The following is a 21,736-nucleotide window of genomic DNA, read 5'->3' as shown; positions in this document are numbered from 1 at the left end:
CCAGAATGAAAAGTTACAGCACTACAAGCCCCAAGAAGTATGACTGGTGTTCCAAATAACAGAAACCCTTCCAATATGCGGTACTGTTAGAAGGGCATATCAAATACAGAAAGAGTTTTACAGCAAACACAAACTGCGCTTGGGAAGTTACTGTCTACATCTAGAGAAGCAGCCGTGTGCAGAGGACATGGTTTGAAAATGACATCCAGGGTCACTCTTCAGGGACTCACGTTTGTCACACAACCATTGAAATAGCAGCACAAAGACACCTATGGCAGCTCTGGCATTGACCTCCATTATAATATTTGGCTTTTTTTTTTTCTCTGCCCTCTCTCTGTGCCTCAAATGTACTTTCTCCATTTGGAATGATGGTATTTTAATCTCTTCCTATGTGTGTACAGGGCTTTGCGACAGTGTGAGGGTCTCAGGGTGCTGCTGTAAAACAATCTCACAAGGGTTCTCTGGATACAACTTTAACACAAAATAATAACAATGGTTTTTGTTTATTATATAATATTATCATTATGTAATAATTGCATTATGAAAGAAGAACACCACACATACCAGGAGCTGTTAGCCTACCACACTGATGTATTTTTTCTTGACAAATTGTATCAAAATTGTATTACTAGTTTTTGGCTCCCTTTATCTTTTGAATACATAATATGCATCAGGTTCCCTGCTCTTTCATGTTCAGACCAATGTTTAAAGTCATTTTACTGAAGAATTGGCTTACTTTGTTTAAAAGAGGGTACGTTCTTTCGGCTCAGTCATATGACTGAAAAGGACAGTACAAAAAGTATAAAATGTTATTCAAACTGTAATTTAGCACGCAGTTAAGTCTCTTTAATGAGCCTCATGAGCTCTGGATTGGACTAAATTGAAATTCAATTACACAACAGAATGGAATCACATTGATTTGCAATTCAAATCAACGATCTATATTTACAGGAACATATTCACTTTATCCCCAATTTTTTATATATTATCTATATATATTTTTAAATTTTATCTAGAACTGCTGACCTTCTCTGAGCAAACAGCCTTTTTGGAAAGAAAAAATAAAAAAAAAATTCCTTGACTGTATTTTCCTTGCTAGACAAAGCATCAAGAATTATGTAGAGTTGAGAACAGTTAAATAACACGAGAGGCTTTGAGTTATTGTACATCACTGCTCAGGGTCTCAAGCTGTTGCGCACAGAACACAGAAAGCATTTAGGACACATCTCCATCAGGTTCTTTCACTGGACTTTGATTTGAACACCAACTAAATTGTACTTGTGCTACACTTACCAGATGCAAACTCCTTGGCACAATTTCTGATAGTGTAATACCTACATACACATAAGGAAGGCTTCAAATAGTAACAAGAAACCTCTTAAACAGGAAACTAAAGCCCTCACGCAAAGAGATGGGGGGGAGAGGGAGGAGTGTTAATTGTGAAAATCCATTACATCCAAGAACTTCAAATAGTAAGATAGCTGAAACATCTAGCTGATATTTTATAGATACCAGCAATAATACTAGTGCATGGGAACACATTACCATGTTTAAAGTCACAGCATAAATATACCATATAGCAATTGAATTATGAAAATTCCCTGAAAATCAGAGATTCAGCCTGTCACAACTGCAGTGTACTTACACAACAACAACAAAAAAAATAGAGATTGTTGGTTTTGATTTAAAAAAAAATAAATAAAAGAAGAAAAAGAAGAAAAAGAGAAAATGCAACAATGTACCCTTACCTTCAGAATTTAATGTAAGTAGGTTGTGAGCTAAATGGATCTGTCATCTGTATACACAAGCTCACATTTTTTCATGACAAGTCTATTTTGTAATATTACAATATAAGTGTGCCATTTGCTCCCACTGAAATGAGTGTTAGTCCATACAAAATATTGGGGTTCTGTATTGGAGAGTATCATATTACTGAAGTTCAGATTTTCAAAGCTAGTTAAGTAGGACATAAAAATCAATTAGAAGGCCTTAAAAACGTCTGCCTTCAGGTCTACTTCCCTGGATTCTCTGAGGGACAAAACCTCCTTACTACATACCTTAGGGTTTTTTTTCCCCAAAATCCTGAAACATAATAATTATAGCTTAAGTCTTAAAAAAAAAAAAAAAAAAAAAAAACCAACTTTATATACTAACTTCCCTCTCAGCTACGATTTTTGAAATTCATTTCTCCTAACACTGTAACTAGAGAAAAGGAGGTCCAGGTGCTCTCACTTTAGATGAATCATAAGTAAATAAAAATTCTTTCTTCAAGGATCCATTCAGTCAATTAGAATCCCATCTTACATATGTACCCTCTGTTAGAAAATGGTTCCCCAAGTATGTGGCACAGAGTGCTACCAGCAAGGATATGGCTTTGTATTCTACCCAAAGGACCATTCTATTTGTGATTATCTACAATAATCAGTCCCAAGTTCTGAAGACAATTAACTCTCACCTGCTGGGCAAATAAATCATTTTTAAAAAGAAAAAAAATAGAATGAAGTTACCTCACCAAGCCCTCAAAATGAAAACCTCCTTTCAGTCTCTCATGAAACATGACTACTTCACCAGTTAAAAAAGCAAGCAAAGTTATGTTTAAGGAAAGAGTACACCTTGAAACAGAAATTTGCCTTCAATGGCAAAGCTATCAGTCTGATAAAAATTCAAGCTCTTGAGACTTAACCAGGTGAAGCCCTTGTTTCTTCTGATTTTGACAGAGATGTCATAGGTGAAAATCTCTTTTGTTTGGAACAACACCTGTTCTTGTTGCCCATCATCTAAAGATTTTTATTTCCTATTTTTTCTGCAACATTCACCTCTGGTATTCTGAAACCAGAACTGAAATAGGTTCACCAAAGATAGAAATCCTCGCAGGCAGCACTACCCATCTAATAAACAACACGACAACCCCTAACTCCAATTTATGTTAAGACCAGTCATGGGTACTAAGAGTCAAGCAGGTTAAAATGCTAAAGCACTACTTTGTATTAGCCCATAAAGATCAGTCTTATGTTCGTAGTCTGTTTTTTGTACTGTGTATTCACGGATTAGTAAACTGTTATCTTGGAGTCAGAGGTGTCCTGCACTTTAGGACAGGCTGTCCTAAGCTACAAATTTAAAGACAAGTTTGGGGGAAGGGTTGTTTTTTTTCACGTGCTGAAAATAATTCCTAGCCTCTTTAGGTAGTCACATAAAACCGTATCTCCAGGCACTTACTAGCATTGCTCAACATCTATGAGCCTCAGGCTATCTGCACCTGCCCTCAGCATGATACTGACAGGCAGCAATGAAAAGCTGATGGCTAGAGGGGTAGCTACTAGGTGCTTTGCATATGATATTTCAAAAATGTAAATGGAATACTGATCTTAAAAAAAAAAATCAAATAAAAAAAATCACACACTTAAAAAGTTAGCATTAATCTGGATAGCAAACCTATAACTTTTACAAAATTAACTCACAAGCCTGACGTCTCATTATAAGATCCTATAACTGGTTTAACTAAACAAAAGAAAAAAATTAATGAGGAAAGAAAAATATACAGGGAATAACTTATATTTCTTTAAAAGGAAAGTTCTTTAGGAAGAGCTTCAAATATGCTTCTGTCTTGTGCTAAATGAAGCAGCTACTACTGTGGAATTTTAGGGTGTTGTTTTCTCCATTTTCCTTCTAACGAACACTGGGGTGAACATTACAGCAACATCCATCAGAAAACATTACAGCACAAGTTATAACTACTCCCCGGCAACTATAAAGTATGTAAGTTGCTTTCTTTTTTTCTTTTCTTTTTTTTTTTTTTGGTAAATTTTCTGATTCCTGTATTTTACTTTAACTAGACACACTCTGCTTCCTTGAGCTAGAAATTTCTCTTTTTCCAAGTGACTGCCCTCTTTTTCTGGCACATGCACCTCTTGAAATGCAGTGTAAAGTTAATTACTTATGTATAAGTAAACTTATAATAAAACTTTCTGGAGAATCAAGGAAAAAGAAAAGTTTTAAAAACTTAGCCAGTGCCACCCTCAAGAACCAAAATCACGTTAACAGATCATCTTTCCCACTTGACAAAGTTTTTAACTCTTGTTCTTCTCTTTCTTTATTTAAGAAACTGTAAAATGTTGTGGTTCCAGTGAGCACATTTATAATTTCAGTTATTTTATTGCTGACTACTCCTTGCTTCCAAATAACTTAATCCTTTGCTTGCTTTCTAAGGGCACTAGGGTGGTCCCGCAGGTGTCAGCTACATGCAAGATCACATTGTTTTCAGTGTTGTGTAAATTACCATAAAGGGCTTTAAAAGCATACAGTTCTAAGAGGACATGCATTTTGAAAGTATCAACAGACACACTACTCAGTGTGAATAAATATGGTCCCTCAAAGAAATATATCAAACCCTGGAAGCTCATCTGATCTCACAGGAAGACATGGCTATTTTTGGCATGCAGGGTTAAAACCTGGCTGTACTTGATTCGTGGCAGAACAACGATTTGAATGGATCTAGAATTTTGCTCATTATTCTGTCATCTCAATGAGGTAATGAACCTCTCGGAAATTTTAAGAGCTTTGCTGAATTATCAATACCAACTAATTCACCATAAAGTCAAACACTACTATTATTAATCACCAAAAGAATATATTGTGCACATATGTAAAGTTTCCAGATGAAATTTTTAAGTACCTTACAAGCAAATAAATATTTAAAATACTACAGTTGGATGATATTTTTCTCTGTATAAAGTGCCAACATAAAGCTTGTGGAACTTTCAAGTCATAATTTGAGGATCTAGGAGGGAGATCAATCAACACACATTTCTAATACTGACACCCTGTACTGTGGTCGCTTGTGCAATTAAGCAACACCTTAACAGCAAGTCACCTCCCTGAAAATCGGGGAGTAAGATTCTACTAAATAAGATCAGAGAGCAGAATCCCAGCCTAAGCCATGTAGAGCTTTACAAAAACCAGTAAAAACACTATTAAAGCACTTTTTAAAAGTTTAAAAAATAGATTACACTTAGAAGTCAGATGAATCCTCTCCGTAAGCATGCTGACTCTGATTTTAAGATTAACTAATCACAAATTGCTTAAGTGCATGTACAAAAATTAAGACATAATTATATCAAAAAATTTACAAAGTGGCTCAATGCCAACAAGAGAGCCTCCCATCAGTCATATATGATACTCTTCTTGATACAACTCCCTACCAGGAGAAGCAGCTGTGTTCTACAGCAAGTCCCAACAATCTTTAAAACCTGGCTCCTGCAGACACAATAAGAGGGTCTAAAAACATAACAATTAGGCCCTTCTGGTTTTGTTCAGTTATATGGCAACATAGGAAGCAAGATTCTCACATTTTATAGAACTCAAAATTCACAGCATTTCACAGTTGCACCAGTCCAATCCTGCAGAAGCCAAAGAACTTGCATGAGACAAGTGATGGGTATACTTGGCCTCATTATCTCAACCATGCCACATCCAAGATGTATTTCAACAAGCTGGCCCTATAATCACACTGCCGTCAATGGTGAAACTTTCAATGATCTCAATGACAATAACAACTAGAGTTTAGACAAGGGTAATACTATCCTTGTGTAAAAACTGGAAGCAAATACTGGCATCACTAGGTTCTCTAACATCACAAGGATTTAACAAACATATACAAACACAAGGGAAAAAATCATACACAGAACACCATTCAAATGCACACAAAGTTCTCTGTGATTACAGCACACAAATTACTACTATGCTGTTGTTAGGGCTAGCTGGAAGGTATTAAAATTTAAAGTCAAATTTTAACATTGCAGAGGCAAATCACTTAATACTTCAAACTTGTACAGAGTTACTTTATGAAATCAAGCAACACTGCAGTACTTACAAAAAGTGCTGTGTGACCTGCTATTTAATATTTCTGTGTTTCTCTACTCTTTAAATGTGGCCTGTCCAAGTTCCTCCAATGCGAAAACCTTCTAAAATAAAAGACCATTCTTGAGCCATCTCAGACTAGACGTGAAAAATAATCATCGTTATACACCTGAACCCAACATGTAGGACATATTCATATTGTAGGAGAATTATATATTAACAGGATACTGTGAAAACTGAGCATGCTGGGAAAATATCAAGCTACTCGAACAAAACTAGTATTGTTCATAATATAGTTTTTCCACTTTGGAAACATAATTTGGCACCCTTTCTATTAAGCCCAGGTATTCTGAATTTCAGATACTCTTACAGAGAAGCTAAGTGGGGTTTATTCAGCTACACGTAAAGAAATATATGGTTTGTTCTTTTCTGTGTCTGAAAATAACTTGTTCACTCTGATAAAAAGTATGTTGCTAGAGAGGTTGGTAATTAAGTCTTTGGAGTTTGCCATTCATTAAAACTTGGTGATCCCACCCAAAGCACTTCATCATCAGAACCATCTGGTGTTCTTTCTGCACAATTACCAAAATACAGAACATATTTTGACTTGGCACTTGCATTTGGTAGACGCTTTAGTCATTTTATAAGCAACAAGAGAGCATCTTGCCAAAGCACAGCCTCAAAAGGAAATTTCAACACACCAGAATTTTGACTTCTATCCTAGGAAGTCCTACAAGAGTAGAAAGAAGGAACATCTTCACCTTCAGCTAATGTCCTCACCTTCACATGCAAGATGCCTCTTATGACTCTTGCTACTTTATGTTTCCTCTATATGTTGATGATTCAGAGCATTATCTAAAGGATAAAGGGTAAAGTGAATTGCCTTAGTTTGAGGTTCAGTTTCTTTTAAGATGTCTGGCTCCGAAATAAACTAATGATCCACCAGAAAATAAACTATTAGAAGCAAAAGGAACAAAAGCCATTTCACAATAACACTCTGAAGAAGAAGAATATCGAGAATATTTCACACAAGACTTTCCCACCATATTTTTTTTCAGTGCCTGCACATAAAGTAACAATATAAGAACAACTCTAAATGCAGGAAAGTCTGAAAAACAACGGGAGAAGACAGGAATATGGACTACTCTTGAATGATATTAAACTTCTTTTTGGCTCTTTGTTTTCAAGATCTACATAAAAGAAAACATGAGAACATTGAATATACTTTCAAGAGCATTAATAAGTCTCTCTTGCAGATTGCCTTTAATTCACTTATTTTACTAATTTCTGCCAGTAAGATTTGTGGCAAAAGGTGAAAATTTCTATGCAGTAACAATGTTATTCTCAGACAGTAAGATAGCACACACACACACAAAAAAAAAAAAAAAAAAAAAAAAAAAGAGAGCTCAATTAAAGTGATGACCAATAATTCTCAAATCTAGACATTTCAGTTACCTGTGGGAATTCTGAGGATAGCTTTACATGTAATGTTCCTCACCTACGAGAACCCCATATTCAAGGAAACAAAACAATGCAAATCTATTGAAATACACACTCTAAGGAATTTACTTTATATAGTATCCTAGGTGGAAAAAAATGCTTCTCTCAAAGACTTCTGCTTATTGAACATACCTAGTATTAGTCCAGTTGATGTCTAAATTAGTAAAAATATATGAAAAAGCAACAGGCAAATATTTAAAAAAATAGCGCAGCGTAGAAAGTATATTCCAAATGACAACTACAAGTTCCACAGTGAATAATAAAGCTGTTGCACTCCACATGGCATGGAAACCTTTGAAGTACCACAATAATATATAAACCAGGAAACACAGGTTTTCAAATCAAAACAACCCAACCAGGGCATGGATTTGCACCCCTCAAAATTTTGGGTCAGTATTTGGACTGGCACAGTGAAAGAATAACCGCTTAGATAATTGTAGACATGGAGAACTGAACAAAATTTTACCAAAAAAAATTGGTAAGAAAGTTCTGTTAATAAATTTGGATGTAAATTAAACAAGCTATTATTGCAAGTAACTTTGCAAGGTTAGTCCCTCAACAAAACGACATTCTGAAGAAATAAGTCTAATGAAATTATAATAGTGAGATGTAAAGAAGAGATGGATAAAATATGTAATCACACAAAAATATATCTGCACATTAGTAAAAGGCAGTGGAACTAATGAAAGTGAGAAATTAGAAACAGTCAATTTGGTGAAGAGCTCTGTGCGTGCATATGGCAATCTGAGGAATCACAAACATGTTTATCCTTATTAGACAAGCCATCAGACAGAAAAATGTAATATATGAGCAAGTAAATAAACATTTGACTACATAGAGTGTCATTCTCATTGGGTGACACTCCAAAGAGTATATATCTCAACTGTTGGCGAAAACAAACTGCACATTACACCCTTATTTTTATACAGGATCTCAGAGCAAACTTCCTAACATTAGAGATTTAAAAAACAAATATGGGGTTTTTCCCTTTAATTTTATCATAGCTAACAACATTGTAGCAAGTAGCAAATCGTTATCGTCACATTCTCGTATTTTTTGAGCATCAGCACGACTTTCTTTAGTCTCTACCAACAAGTTAAAAGAACAAAAGTATTTACTTTCAGGGAGTGTAATCAGGTTACTGTCACCTTACAAAAGTATTATGGGGTGCCTCCGTTATTTCAAACACTGTCATCACAATGACATGTAAGAACCACAATGTGATGATAATACACCATCCCCAAAAGGAACAAGCAGATCAAAATGCATAAAAATTAAGAGAGAAATCATTCAACTTACACCTTAGAATCTTGAGCAACTGCTATAACGTCAGAAAAACTTTCACAGGGAAAGATGTTGATGCTTTCAGGCCAGTGGAATTAGTATTTTGGTTTAAATTTCACAGCATCTAGAAAAGGCCAAACACAATGGAGCAGATTCACTAATGTGTTACTTCAGTTTTTCTACATGTTAACGTCACAGCAGCAGTGGAGTCTCTATGAGACAAAGTAATTAAGTCTAATGCCTATATTTAAAAAGAGACATCCTAACATCTCCATCTCCCTTCAAAAAAAAAAATCCGTATGATAGGTTTTACCTTTTCTAATAAAACTAGCAGTTTACCATTTATAAAAGTGATACATTCTGGCATATTTTTGATGCAAATTCTGTGCAAGCAATGACATGAGATAGTAGTAGACCTAAATTCCTCAAGCATGTTAAGACTGAGTTGCCAGCTCCAAAAAACGGACAGTTTTTCCAAAGCATATGAACTAGTCATGAGCCCAGCACATAGGTTTTTTTCTTTAATTGCATTCTAATGAAAGTGAGGAGAAGTTGGTGGATATAAACAGAGCAAGATATATTGTCTGGCCCTATTCTTACCCACCCAAATGGGATCAGGACCCAGCAGAGATTTCCCAAGTCCTCCTCAGGCACAAATATATGCATTTCTACATGTTTTGGCCTTCACAACTGTGAATCAGAAACCAGGATCACACCAGAAATAACTGCAGTCTGCTTTTCACAGAAACATAATTTTCTTGTTATGCCTTGCTATAGTTATATATATTGTAATGTTATTCTTGTCACATCCCAAAAATCTTCACCATTTTTTTTTGCTTCGGGATGAATTCTGCCTTCAGCTGCAAACTAGGAGTTCCCACAGAAGCCACAGTGGTTGCACATTGGCATACAAGGGAAAACAGAATTCACACTTTGAGTTAATCGTATCCTACGTACTTTTATAGTAATATAATACATACAGTTTATGTTGTGATTTAAGAATTAAAAACTAATCACATGTGAAATTAGGCCATTCAAGAAATAACTGCCAAATAAGTTGGAATTAGAGTTGTATATGAACCATTCAATGCTTGCACTTGCATCAGTGAACTGGAAAAGCTTGGTAAGCCAGCAAGGCTTAGGTACAGAAGCTGATGCTCCAGAAATGTCCACAATCCCTTCTCAATTAAACAATTAAAACAATCCTGCCATTTCATGGCAAGGAGCACGGAAGGAGCAAAGAGGAAAAAGAAGGAAACGATAAGGAAATAAATCCTTAAATATAGCCCAGAAGGATAACATTTTTCACTATCTGGTTAAAAATTTTTCCATTCTGTTTAATTCTAAATGCATCCGAAGCTCCTCCTTATTATAATACAAAATCACATAAGAGAATATAACACCTTTTCTAAACTTCAAATAAAAAAAAGCTGAAGTCTGCCAACAACAAAATATATTTATCCTATTCTAATACGTGTTTCTCAACTTCTCATATACTTAGGAAGCACTTCCATCACTGTCTGGCTGCAAAACATCTGTATTGAACTAAATATGCTATTTTTCACTAAACTCAATGTAGATATTTTCCTGGAATTTAGAACTGCAGGTCAGTCACATGATAAAGTAATTAGAATATCAGTTGATTGATACATGATCAAGTTACAGCCAGCGATATTAGTCGTAGCCTATTACTGTATTGCTCATGCTCTGGCATCAGCAGTCTTTAGTTTATTTTTCTAGCTACTTGGCTGTTAGTTAGAATGAAATTTTCATCAGTTCTTTTGATGAACAGAGGACAAAAAGGCTGAGCTATGTCATCTATGACAGACCAGCTGCTTTTGGGGGTATTATTTTAGTTAACAGACTATGTAACTTCAAATTATAAAATACGTTTTCACAAACACGTACACATATATTTACATTCACAACTATCCAGTACATACAAAATACTCCTGAATTGAGAGATATTCAGGAAAAATGAGAACATGACTCTTCACCTTTCTTCGGCTTTTAGAATCCTAAGGGCAGCTATAATCTGTCTTTCCCTGCCCCCCCTCAATTGTTTTTTCTCTCCCCTTTTTATGAACAGAAATCCTGTCATAGAAATATATTTTTGGCCAGACTACTGCATTCAAAACTGCCCTTCAACTTTGGGATACTGTTTTTAATACAGAATAAATATGACAGGATGAACAGAACTCTGTTTCTGTGAAAAGGAAAAAGACAATGCAGAGAAGCAGGGACACAGGGAATCCTGAATATGTAAAAGAAAAAGCCAAATCTTTCAAGGAAAAGAGAGACAAAATAAGAATATACACAACTGTACCAAACTCCAGCAGGTATTTAAAAGTATGTAAAGTAAATCTGCTTTTAAAGTAGCCAATCATTTTGAAAGATTCCATCTTGAGAAGACCATGATTTTCCTAAAGATGCTGCCGAAAACTGGTTCTACAGAGTCTCAAGCTTAACCCTAAAAACAAAAGCACACATGACTAATTTTACATTGAAAACCTTGACATTTCATATCTTATGAGCTGCTGGAAATACACTGAAAAAATTCCTTGAACTTGCAAGCTAGGTAATAGGTATAAGGAACAATCAACCAACAGCAAATTAATTCAAGTATGCAATCTTAACATAGCTTTAAAGAGAGAAAAATGAAGCCTATTATAAAGAGAGCAAAAAATATAACTGTCAATAAAGAAAATATCTGGGTTATGTAAAAGGCCTAAGACATAACAACAGTAGCATATTTGGCCTGTTTCAGGCCCTTAGCAAAGCTTTTCACCTTCTAAAAAAATGCATGGAAATTCACAAATTCAGGCAGACATAAAATATATTAAATATATCATCTCATAGATGCAGATATATGGAATATGACATCTAAATATCTGCTTAATTACAGAGGAGAGAGTATTGTTTTTTTACAAATCAGACAAACTGAAATCTTATTTAAAGACCCTGTTCTTACTGGAAATCTGGACTAGCCAGATGCTGCTGCGTGAATGGATTAGCTATTTGTGTGTGCTACAGAGTTTGAGATGGTCTGTAGGAGTAACAGGCCTGGTAGGGCCACAAGCCTGATAAGAGGCCATCACTGAGGACCTACAGCTTTGGTAGCTAGCAAAGCCGTACAAATTCTATATGAGAGACAGTTGAGGCATACATTGTGCATCCTCTGATTCTGTTCTTGACATGAATGCCATGGAAATTCATTTGCACGGTTCCTGGCAAGCCTACTCTTATTTGCAAAGCAAATCTGTACCAACATTGCTGCTGGGGAGAGTGAGAATGTGTGCAGGTGAAGAATTTGACTCTCCATCCTTAAATGCATTCGATTAGACTTGTGCAAGTGGCATACCTGAAGGAAGTACTCACCAAAACCGAGTAGCTCAAATGGCAAGTCAATAGTCTCAGCTGTATGCAAAAAGTGAATGGGAAGCACCACACACATGGAATGTGCATCAGAACTCTAAGTTAATACTTTCACAAGGTATCCCTGGTTTTGTCTAGTCTTACCTATATCTGTACGACAATCGTCTTTTAAGGTGTAATTTGCTAACGACATCTGACATGCCTTTATTTAACACAGCACTTCATGAGTACTAAAATAACCAGAAAAAAGTATTTTCACAGTAAAAGAACAGTAATATATGGCCTGGTGATGGCTCAAATCAGAACACTGATCCTTACTCTTTCAGTGCCAATATGAAAGATTAAATTGCTAATAGCACTCAGATACCGCAGTGCTTTATTTTCAGACCTAAAGTATGTAAGATTTCTCCACCATAAAAACTGCAACTAGAACACTTGTGAATTATGAAGGTCCTTCCTTTTTAAACAAATTTAGAAAATGTAATCATCCTTCACAGGTGAGATATTCTGTTTATTCTATGGAGAATCATTTCAGTCTAAATTAAACTCTTCAAATGGTTTTGATGATTGCTGCAATAAGGACACAACAGGGAAAAGACCTGGGAAGAGAATAACACGTTTTAGATGAATGGCTGACAGAAATATTTCTAGTATATAAAAAACGCTGTGGTTTTTTTTAACCAAATATCAGCATTACTTTTTCAAAGCATAAAAACTAATGCTGCTTATTTGTTCTAAGTGAAAATGCCAATCTGCACTCTCCTCTTTAATTATCTTCAATATGGACTGAGTACCTCAAAGATAAATAAAAGAGACAGGTCTTTTTAGCATTGAAAAAAAAAAAAACCAAACCACTAGTGGTACAAAGACACCTTCTAGATACCAGACTGTCAGAAAACCCTGCCCATTCACCATTTAAAAATGAGGCCATTTTGGGTGCCTTGACCTTGAATAACCAAACACAGGGCAGAGTGAAAATGGCTTGTCTGTTAAAAATTTAAGACATAAGTCCTGCCACAGACTGCTTAGAATCTAAGCAGCTCAGAATCTAAATTAGATTTTGATAAGACAAGTAGTGACAAAAAGCAAAGAAAGAGAATAAAGCACAATACAAATCTCTGGCATTCTCTGTCTTTTCTGACCCTAACCTCAAACCTCACAGACAGAAAGAACATAACCAAATAGATGCCCATCAAAAACTTCTGGAAAGGATTGTTTCATACGTTTCCCTCTTCCAAGCTGTCTCTAAATTTATACTTGTTTAACAGTGTGATTAAGAATACTACTGCCAGCAGTCCTGGAAAATTCTAGTATCTCAACAGCAAATATTTTTTAAAAGAATAACCAGAAATACTGAAATCCAGGTGACTTAAAAACAGCTGTGTGAGGGACCCTATAAGCTGTCTTTTCAACCTATAACCTGTTCATGCCCGTGTTAACGCTCTCTTATTTCCAAAGAATACCCAGTGATCCTTTATATACTGCTCAAGGTAAATTGTAGTAAAACTCTGTCAAGTGTCTTCTGTAAGAATCATTTGTCTTTCTTAACAACATTTGCTTTCCATAGCAATGTATATTCCTGGAGGCTTTCTTGGACATACCAAGCAGTCAACAAATGAACTGAAGAAGAGGGAGAAGACCAAGACAGGCCTATTTCACCTCCCTGGATGATGTTCCCATGGAGACTCTTTACAAAAGGCAATGCAGCTCCAGGCTGCACCATTTTCACTATTTAGCCTCCTCTGTAATGAAGAAGTCTTACTGAAACCAGAGTGTTCTTGCTAGCATAGTTGAAATGGGCACATTGGAAAGATCAGGTGAAGGCATAGAGGGTTTCTGCGTGGCAATGCTGCTGGTCTTGAGAACTTTCCCAGGTTTATGGAGACAAGATTTGAGGTTTACTGAACAGTGCGTCCCTGTTCTCTTCATTACAGTAGGACAATGGGGAACATAAGCTACGAGCCAGCTGGCAGACAAAGCAGAAGAGCTGAAAACTGCAGCTTAGGGTTAGACCCTTAACACAAGAGAAGGAACTGTCGATAAGGACCTAGAACGTTGCTCTTGCTAGTAGGTCAGTTTGTACTATGGAGCTTCTGGAAGGTAAAGTGTCCAACCTACACAAGGGTCATAGATCCAAAGTTACCACTGTACCTAATTAGGCAATAAGAAGCTTATCACTTGTGTGATTGAGTACCTCATAATTTAAGGGCTCGTTCCAAAGCCTGTTTAAGTCAATAGGAATCTTTCCATTGACTTCAAAGGGGTTTTTGATCAAGCGCCGCCTACTTAGTAGGATACCTCTCTCCCCATATCATAACCTAGCAGTTGCCATCAGGAGGCACTCAAACTGACAGTCTCGTGCCTTAAGCACAAAGGTGCTGGTGAGAGGACACTTTCATCTAAGGACATTTGACCTCACTTTGTAACTCCAGCCAACTGCTGATCTTCAGTACCTGGGACATGTACTTGGTCTGAAGCAAAAAAAATTCATTAGTATGACTTGAGGAAAAGGGTAGTACTGAGACACCTTTTGTCTTAACTGGGTCTAATTTTTGTTGATGCATGTACAACTACATAGAATACAGAATGTACACGTACATTTTCCAATCCAAACAAAAGGAATGGAGGAATTACGAAGCCCCTTCTAATACACATAATACATTATTTATATACTTCCCCAACCATTAGGCAGTATCACGTAATAATAATTTATACAATTACATATTTCTGAATGCATATTAATTCTGAAAATGCATACTGTGTGGCCACACTGTAACTTGTCACTGACAGACATTGCGGAAATCCCCCTTATTTCATGGATCATTGATCCAATGTGTAAATCCTTCTTAGCTTGCAAGCCATTGACCAGATAAAACCATAAGGGCTCCAAAGGGAAAGAGCCCTTCTGGTCTGTTGAGCAAATTCAGCAGTAGCACATGTACTTCAAATCCACATGTGAAAACCTCTTTGAAATTAGGGGCCTGATCCTGCAAATTCTTATGCCCAAAACCTATAAGTCATCCCAATACAAGTCTAATACATTTATCAGGCATCCTCAAAAAAATGACATTGTGCTATTCATGTTAAATGTATGTTTCCAGAATCAAGACCTAAATACAATTGGAAGAATAATGTCTAGAAATAATTCAGCCTTTTAAGATTTTTCACTCAAAATAAATAAATACTATGTATTACATGAAACAGAAAAAAACAAGTCATTTTTTTTTTCAAATGAATAAGTAGGAAAATTTGCATCTACATATACTGACTTTTTTAATTTATGTACTCTCCTCACTTTTCAAAACAGCTAATTGGACTTTCCCACCATCTTTGATACTGTTAAAAATCACAATTTTAAGCCAAATCTGAAAATTTACAGCTATGATTTAGCAGCTAAATGCCCTTGAAAACATATCTGCTAATATAGACAATGTTCTTACAATATTTTGCCTTTTAAGCATTTCGTTAGATAACCTATACTTTCCTTAATTTCAGATCTGAGGCAAATACAAACTCAAACTACAGAAACACAAATGTTATTTTCTGTGGTGCTGGCACACTGTTATTTTCCAGATCACCCTAACATGAGGTAACTATTATCGATTGTGAAAGCACAACAGGTGGGTCACATGAAAGGTCACATTAGTTTTGTTCACAGGGCCAAACAGACGGTTTTCATTATCCTTAATAAAAACAGAAGCAAGTAATAAAATATATCATTGCAATAACATATCTCTCCATTCATATGCAATAACCTCATACATTAGATCCTACCATTTCAAAATACTGCTGTTGGCTCCAGCAACACGATTATTTTTGCGGTTACTACTTATAAAAATAGTATTATAAATCATGGTTTGACTTGCAAATTTCCACACTGTTCTTTTGAACTGCTTTTTGAAATGTTTTTCTGGACAAACCTCCTCAAAGCATGAGTTCACTTAAGAAATATTAAGCACCTTTAAATGGTCAATAAGGCGGCAAAGTTTTTTAGTAATTCCTGTCATTAATGTAATAGCAAATCATGGTTCTTAGAAGTAGTTAGGCACCTTGTTCAAATCCTGACGGTAAATTAGAGTCGAGTCATAATTCAGACATGGTGTAAAAAAGTCAAAACATATTAGATCCTTTCACAACAGTCTTCAGGACAAACTGGGTGACCAGCTCCCTTCTGCTTGCAACACCCAAGTATGTATAAATACACGTTTTCATCGATGCACCAGCATGGACATCAGTTACAGTTTAAAGTAAATATAACATATTCTTGTATCTACTGAAAGCATACCTTATTTTTGTCACTTAGATTTCTCATATGTATATCATCTATCTTAAATACATTTCAATACAAATTAAATAAGTCCTGTATTTAAAAGAACATTGGTCACTTTTAACATCTATTTCAGATACAATGGTTAATAATTTCTGTTTCTTTCCAGATAAATACATTTTAACTTAAATTTTACTTTTATTTATTTCTAAATGATGCCTAAATACTTCTAGGCTGAACGTTAACCGGTAAATTGGCTTTTCTCCCCAGCTTTTTCTAACTAGTGCCTTCTTTTGTGGCTGTGCATCCCCATCTCAGGCTGAACAAACCCAGATATTACATAACATTGAAACCAAAAAGTATAAAATAAATTTGCATTGCCTGAAACATTATTTCCCAAAATAACACGGGTCATAGGCATTAGTAGTAACAGTCCAGAGCCTTCCTATTGATATTATAGCAACAAAGAGAAGGGCTGCTCTTGAAAGCAGTAACTTGTTATCAGAAAGCAACATGTGTTATTGGAAACAGCAAAAGTATGGAACAATGTACAGCTATCTACAAGTGCAAAATACCCCTGCTAGAATGACTTTTGAGTTTGGCTCCAAAAAAACGAGCTGCTTATCAGTCCGTCACCTAATTGTGCAAAGCTCATCTTGGGGCATGTTGTGTCTGCAGAGTGACTTGCATTCTTGCAGCGAGGCAGCCGCAGTCGATGCAGGGCCTCACTCCCTGGAGCCCCCCGTTCCTACAAGTTTTAGGACAATGCGTTTCTTTTCAGAGCCACACCTGCTGCCACTTCTGACAGACTATTTCATCATGTGCTTCCTTAAGAGGTTTAGAAATGTTTCTCACGATTTGAAAATACTAGGCTGCAACTTCACACTTTTTCACACCTTACTCCTCCCTCCTCACAGCTTAATGTGCTAATATTAAAAATCCCAGAAAATAAATTAGTAAGTATATTTCCATGTTGGGTGAGGCAAGGGTGCGGAGGATCTCAAGCATTGTAGGTCAGGAAAAAAAAGTCTCTTCAGTTATAGTATCTGATACAGACACACACTGTGTGGTATTCTTCAGTTTACAGGGTATGCCAAAAATCCTTATCTATAAAATGGTAAAGTAAAAGTAGTGGCGGGTAAATAATTTAGACATGAAAAAAATGTATCTTGAAAGCATAGTTTGACCAAACAGAATGTGTTTTATTCTCTTTCTGCATAAGCTAAAAATTCCAATGAGTTATTGGAATCATTCCAATCAATGTAGATAACCAAATTTGTATTTCACTTTTTGCTTACATTTCTGCATGCACTGTACTGAAAACAGTTTTCAAAAAGAAATATAATTTTTAAAAAAAGTCTTCTAATTGTCTCTGTGAACTTTAGAATAAATTACTACTCTTCGACAGATTATCTAAAACCACAGTGATAAAGTGGTAAAAATGTTTTTTGCCTTCCATATCCCAGGGAAGTGTAAAACTAAATGAACCTAATCTAAAATGGTATGTAGCTGATATTTTGTAAAGGAAGCCTAGTATAAAAAATAAAAACATTGGAGGAAAATTTTCAATGTCAATAACAATACTTATATGATTTACAAAAGGTCAGTCATTTTTGGACAATCTTTTGAAAGATCTACAATATTTACAATTCAGCTATTTCTACATCTTTCATGGTATTGGCACACTAAATTGAATATTTAGTTTCTTCAATGCTCATATCATAGCATTATCTACACTACAGTTAAAATGGGGGACCTACCTACAAATGGCTTATAATCAGGTATGGTCCCATCTGCACTATAGACTGTTCCTCTGAGAATCCATGAGCAATCAGGTTTGTTATAAGTGTAGGGAGAGTTAAAGGTAATGCTATGGGTAAAACTGGCACCTATGGTAGCTGTTCTAAAACGTAACTGGTAAAGCAGCTGAAACAGGAGTACCTAAAGCAAGATTCCTAAATTCCTATTGTAGCCACAATGTCAAAGATGGCCTCATTTTGAGAGGTGTTTCACAAACATGATGCAAACTCCATGATTCTTAGGACAAGCACCTTTCAGAAGCCAACCACATCCACTTTGAAGTCTCAGCATGAATCAGAACTCTAACTAACTTCGGACATTCCTACTCCAAAAACATCATCCCAGTGTCCATGGGATCATTTCAGTAAGACTTCCCTAACCAGCATTTGCAGCATATGATTGGGTTGCCCCCGGAGACCTTCCCTGATCAACACATATCACGGTAGACTCATTTCTGCCACCCATCCCAACCTCCCCTATTTTCATACAGGAGTTTACACACCCCTGGTACTTAGCATGATCTGACACTAATTGGGTTTTTTGGCTCAGCTTTGAAACAAGCTGTTGTCTAACAACAAATCTAGCATTTCTTTCAGTATCACACACGTGCATGTGCCCACTCATGCACGTTTTAATGTGTATGTACTATATAAACCTTTCTAGGGGGAAAGACGAACTCCCTCCAAAAATACATGAAAACAGAGGACAGAAACTTGTTGCATTCAGTCCTTCTGGAGTATATAAGATACAGACTGAAGTGTTTCTCTATTATTCCTATTTTTCTGTCCCACTTCACACTGAAAGCTGCAGGCATGAATGGGTAGTTTCATAAATAAACGTTATTTTTCAACTAAGAAAGGAACTGGCCATTTGGGCTAAAATTTCAAAAAGGTCACAAAAATCTGGAAGAAAGCCAATGCATTCTGCATTCAAAAATTGCAAAGCCCGTCTCACAAATGTATCGTCCTCCCTCTCACTTAAGTGTTGTTGTCGGTTCTCAATTACATTTCTTCAATAACAATAAAAGTATATACTAACACAACAACTTTGTTCAGCTAGAAGAGTTATCTATGAACAATGAGACCAAATCAGAGGCTTAGCCTTTGGATTTTACTTGCACGATTAATCTGTAGTGTCTATAACCTTGACAGCATTCATATACTATTAATTAATTCCACTAATTCAGGTAGCATACCCATTTACTTGAGGAAATTTCAGACTTTGGTCAGTATAAGAAATTACATTACATCCTGTGGATGATGAAAAAAAGGAAGGAAAAACCTTTGTACCTACCGAATTGAGCTGTTGTGATCTCAAATCAGTTGTTCTGCACGTACGGATATAATGACAGGAAAAAAAGTAATTATAATTAGGTGTCTATTTTGATTTTTCTCTTCATAGTATCCGTACTGAATGTCATTTGATTTTAACAAACTATAAAGTCATTTCAGGCAGGCACTGTATATCCTTGCAGTTACCGGTCTACTTGGAGTCTCTAGTTTATTTCAACAATTTTTTTATATGCAAGTATTTAAACATTTTTAAGGCTTAAAAAAAGAACACTTAAACAGTATGGTGATGATCCAGAAAGGCAAAATAAACAAAAAAAAATATCACTGATCTGAGAAATGTATTAACAATTGGGTTTGAGTGATGAAAATAGAGAAAAATCTCTCAAAAGAAAGAAAAGGGGAAAAAAAAAAAAGGAAAAAAGAAAAAAAAAAAAACAGAAATCAGTGATGCTCAGCTCAATTAACAGTCTGATTTCATAATTGGAGCCACACTACAGTTGAGTTATGGGCCCAAAAAAATTTTATTTGACTTCAATGGGACTCCATAATGTGCCTGAGAGCCTGTAACATGTAAGGAGGACATTCATGAGGATTGAGTCCTTCATTTTCAACAGATGTCTTTATTGAAATTAGATTTCTACTAATAAGATGCTCAGTTTGCTATTGTTACTTGCCTGCAAATTTTCACTATCAACTTCATTGGCAGCAAGAAAGCTATTCTCACACTATATCATTACCAAAAAAATTTATAAATTCTTCACACCACACCACTTCAAAGACCTAGCATAAATACCTAAATGATGAGCTAGACCTTTCTATAGTTACTGGCGCTCCCAGAATCATAAAAGCAATGAGAATAGGAGACACTCTCTCTCTACTAACTGCATAAAAGAGCCTGAAGTTAGATAAACTGTGTATATTACACATGGAACATTTTCATTTGTAAGACAATTAAGCTTTTCCGGGAAAAAGTGATCTCAGTTTTTAAAAATGGAATATTTCCATTTAAAAAATCCAGAACACAGGCACAAAGTTCAGGATACGTCTAAGAATTACACTTTGAGAGAAATTAGTCTCGGAAGTTTCAGGAATTTTTACACGCAGATTCTCATCATAGAATATTCAGACTGTTACTGAAGATTCACCACTGGAGAAATAAATTAGGTAAAGGAAATTAATTCAATACTGATGAAACAGACTGTGATAATATATCCATCAACCTAAGAAGTGTTTCCCCAGAGATAGTAGTAAAAGTCCAAATACTCCATGGAACATTTAAAAATATACTAAAGGTGATAAGAAAGAGATATTTCGGAATTGCAAGGATAATGAAGAAAGATTTACATTAATAGTCATAGAATATTTTAATAACTTTCATTTGTTCCAGTAACACAAATGGAAAAAAAAAAAAAAAAGATTCTTTAACAATAGTATCCAAATAGTAACAAAGTAGTATTCCATCTTATTGGAAATACAAATATTTCGATTTTATGTGCATACAAAATGCTGTCAATTTTAATCTGTAACAGGCTTTCTTCTACCTACATCAAAAAGTTAACCTAAAACTTTCCAAGCTAGTAGCTCCAAGGCCAGTACTGGAGCTTCTTCAGTTGTCCAATTCAAATTCAACACTTCTGTATCTCTGCATTCTTCACAAAATCACAAAACTATACCATACTTATCTGGGTTATCTGTAATTAATCCCTTCTTATGTAGATCTGAAAACTAAAATTAAGATGACATAATGTCCCAGTTTGAGGTAAAATAGAACCAACTTTCTGTTCAGCAATTTTACTTTTTAGCTAGGCCTCTTCTAACTTTTTCACCGACGCAGGCCAATTCAGCCTAAACCATGACGACACGTCATTACCTTCATATCAAGGCCAATTGTCAATGCCACCATTTTATAAGTAGACACTGTTCATACAAAACTGTTTCAGAAACACAGCTTTAGAAGCTGCACAATTTATTTTAAAAAATGTTAATACAGCGAGATGTAAACTTATTTCCTATTTCCCTGCTCTGTTTGCTCAAGTTAAAGAATTTGCTTCTGTTTGCTTCTGTACTCCATCATAACCCATCCTTAAAATACATAATGTCAGATGGTTTCCTAACCCATGAGAGACTTCCAGGACAGTAATGCCATATCTTAGAGTTATGAAGTTACATTTATTGAAAAGTAAAAGTATTTCCAACCTAGTTTTGCTTCAGTCCCACCTTCAGTCTGATACCACCTTCATTGCTTTTCCAGACAGAGCAAATCACTTCTTAAATGCTATGCCTCATTTTCTTTTACAGGCAGTTTTCAAGAGGCACTGGCATTGAATGAGCTGTGAAACTACACTCAAGACTCAGACTCAAA

At 35.6% G+C, this 21,736-nt stretch overlaps 1 protein-coding gene across 2 annotated transcripts in view; it reads right to left on the bottom strand.

The window, feature by feature from the left end:
- The window catches only part of SOX6 (SRY-box transcription factor 6), a 372,917-nt gene that overhangs the window by 328,171 nt on the left and 23,010 nt on the right, over positions 1–21,736 (bottom strand). The window contains exon 1 of one of the 2 annotated variants that reach the window (XM_074149714.1): positions 8,656–8,764. The exons of the other annotated variant lie outside the window; for it this stretch is intronic. The gene's annotated coding sequence lies outside the window, so the exon portion shown is untranslated. Of the gene's footprint in view, positions 1–8,655; positions 8,765–21,736 lie in introns of those variants that run through there. 2 annotated transcript variants of the gene reach the window in all.

This window comes from Numenius arquata, chromosome 6 (assembly GCF_964106895.1).
Source record: "Numenius arquata chromosome 6, bNumArq3.hap1.1, whole genome shotgun sequence".
Lineage (NCBI taxonomy): Eukaryota > Metazoa > Chordata > Aves > Charadriiformes > Scolopacidae > Numenius > Numenius arquata.
The sequence above is the reverse complement of the archived record's forward strand: the minus strand, read 5'-3'. Positions and strand labels throughout refer to the sequence as shown.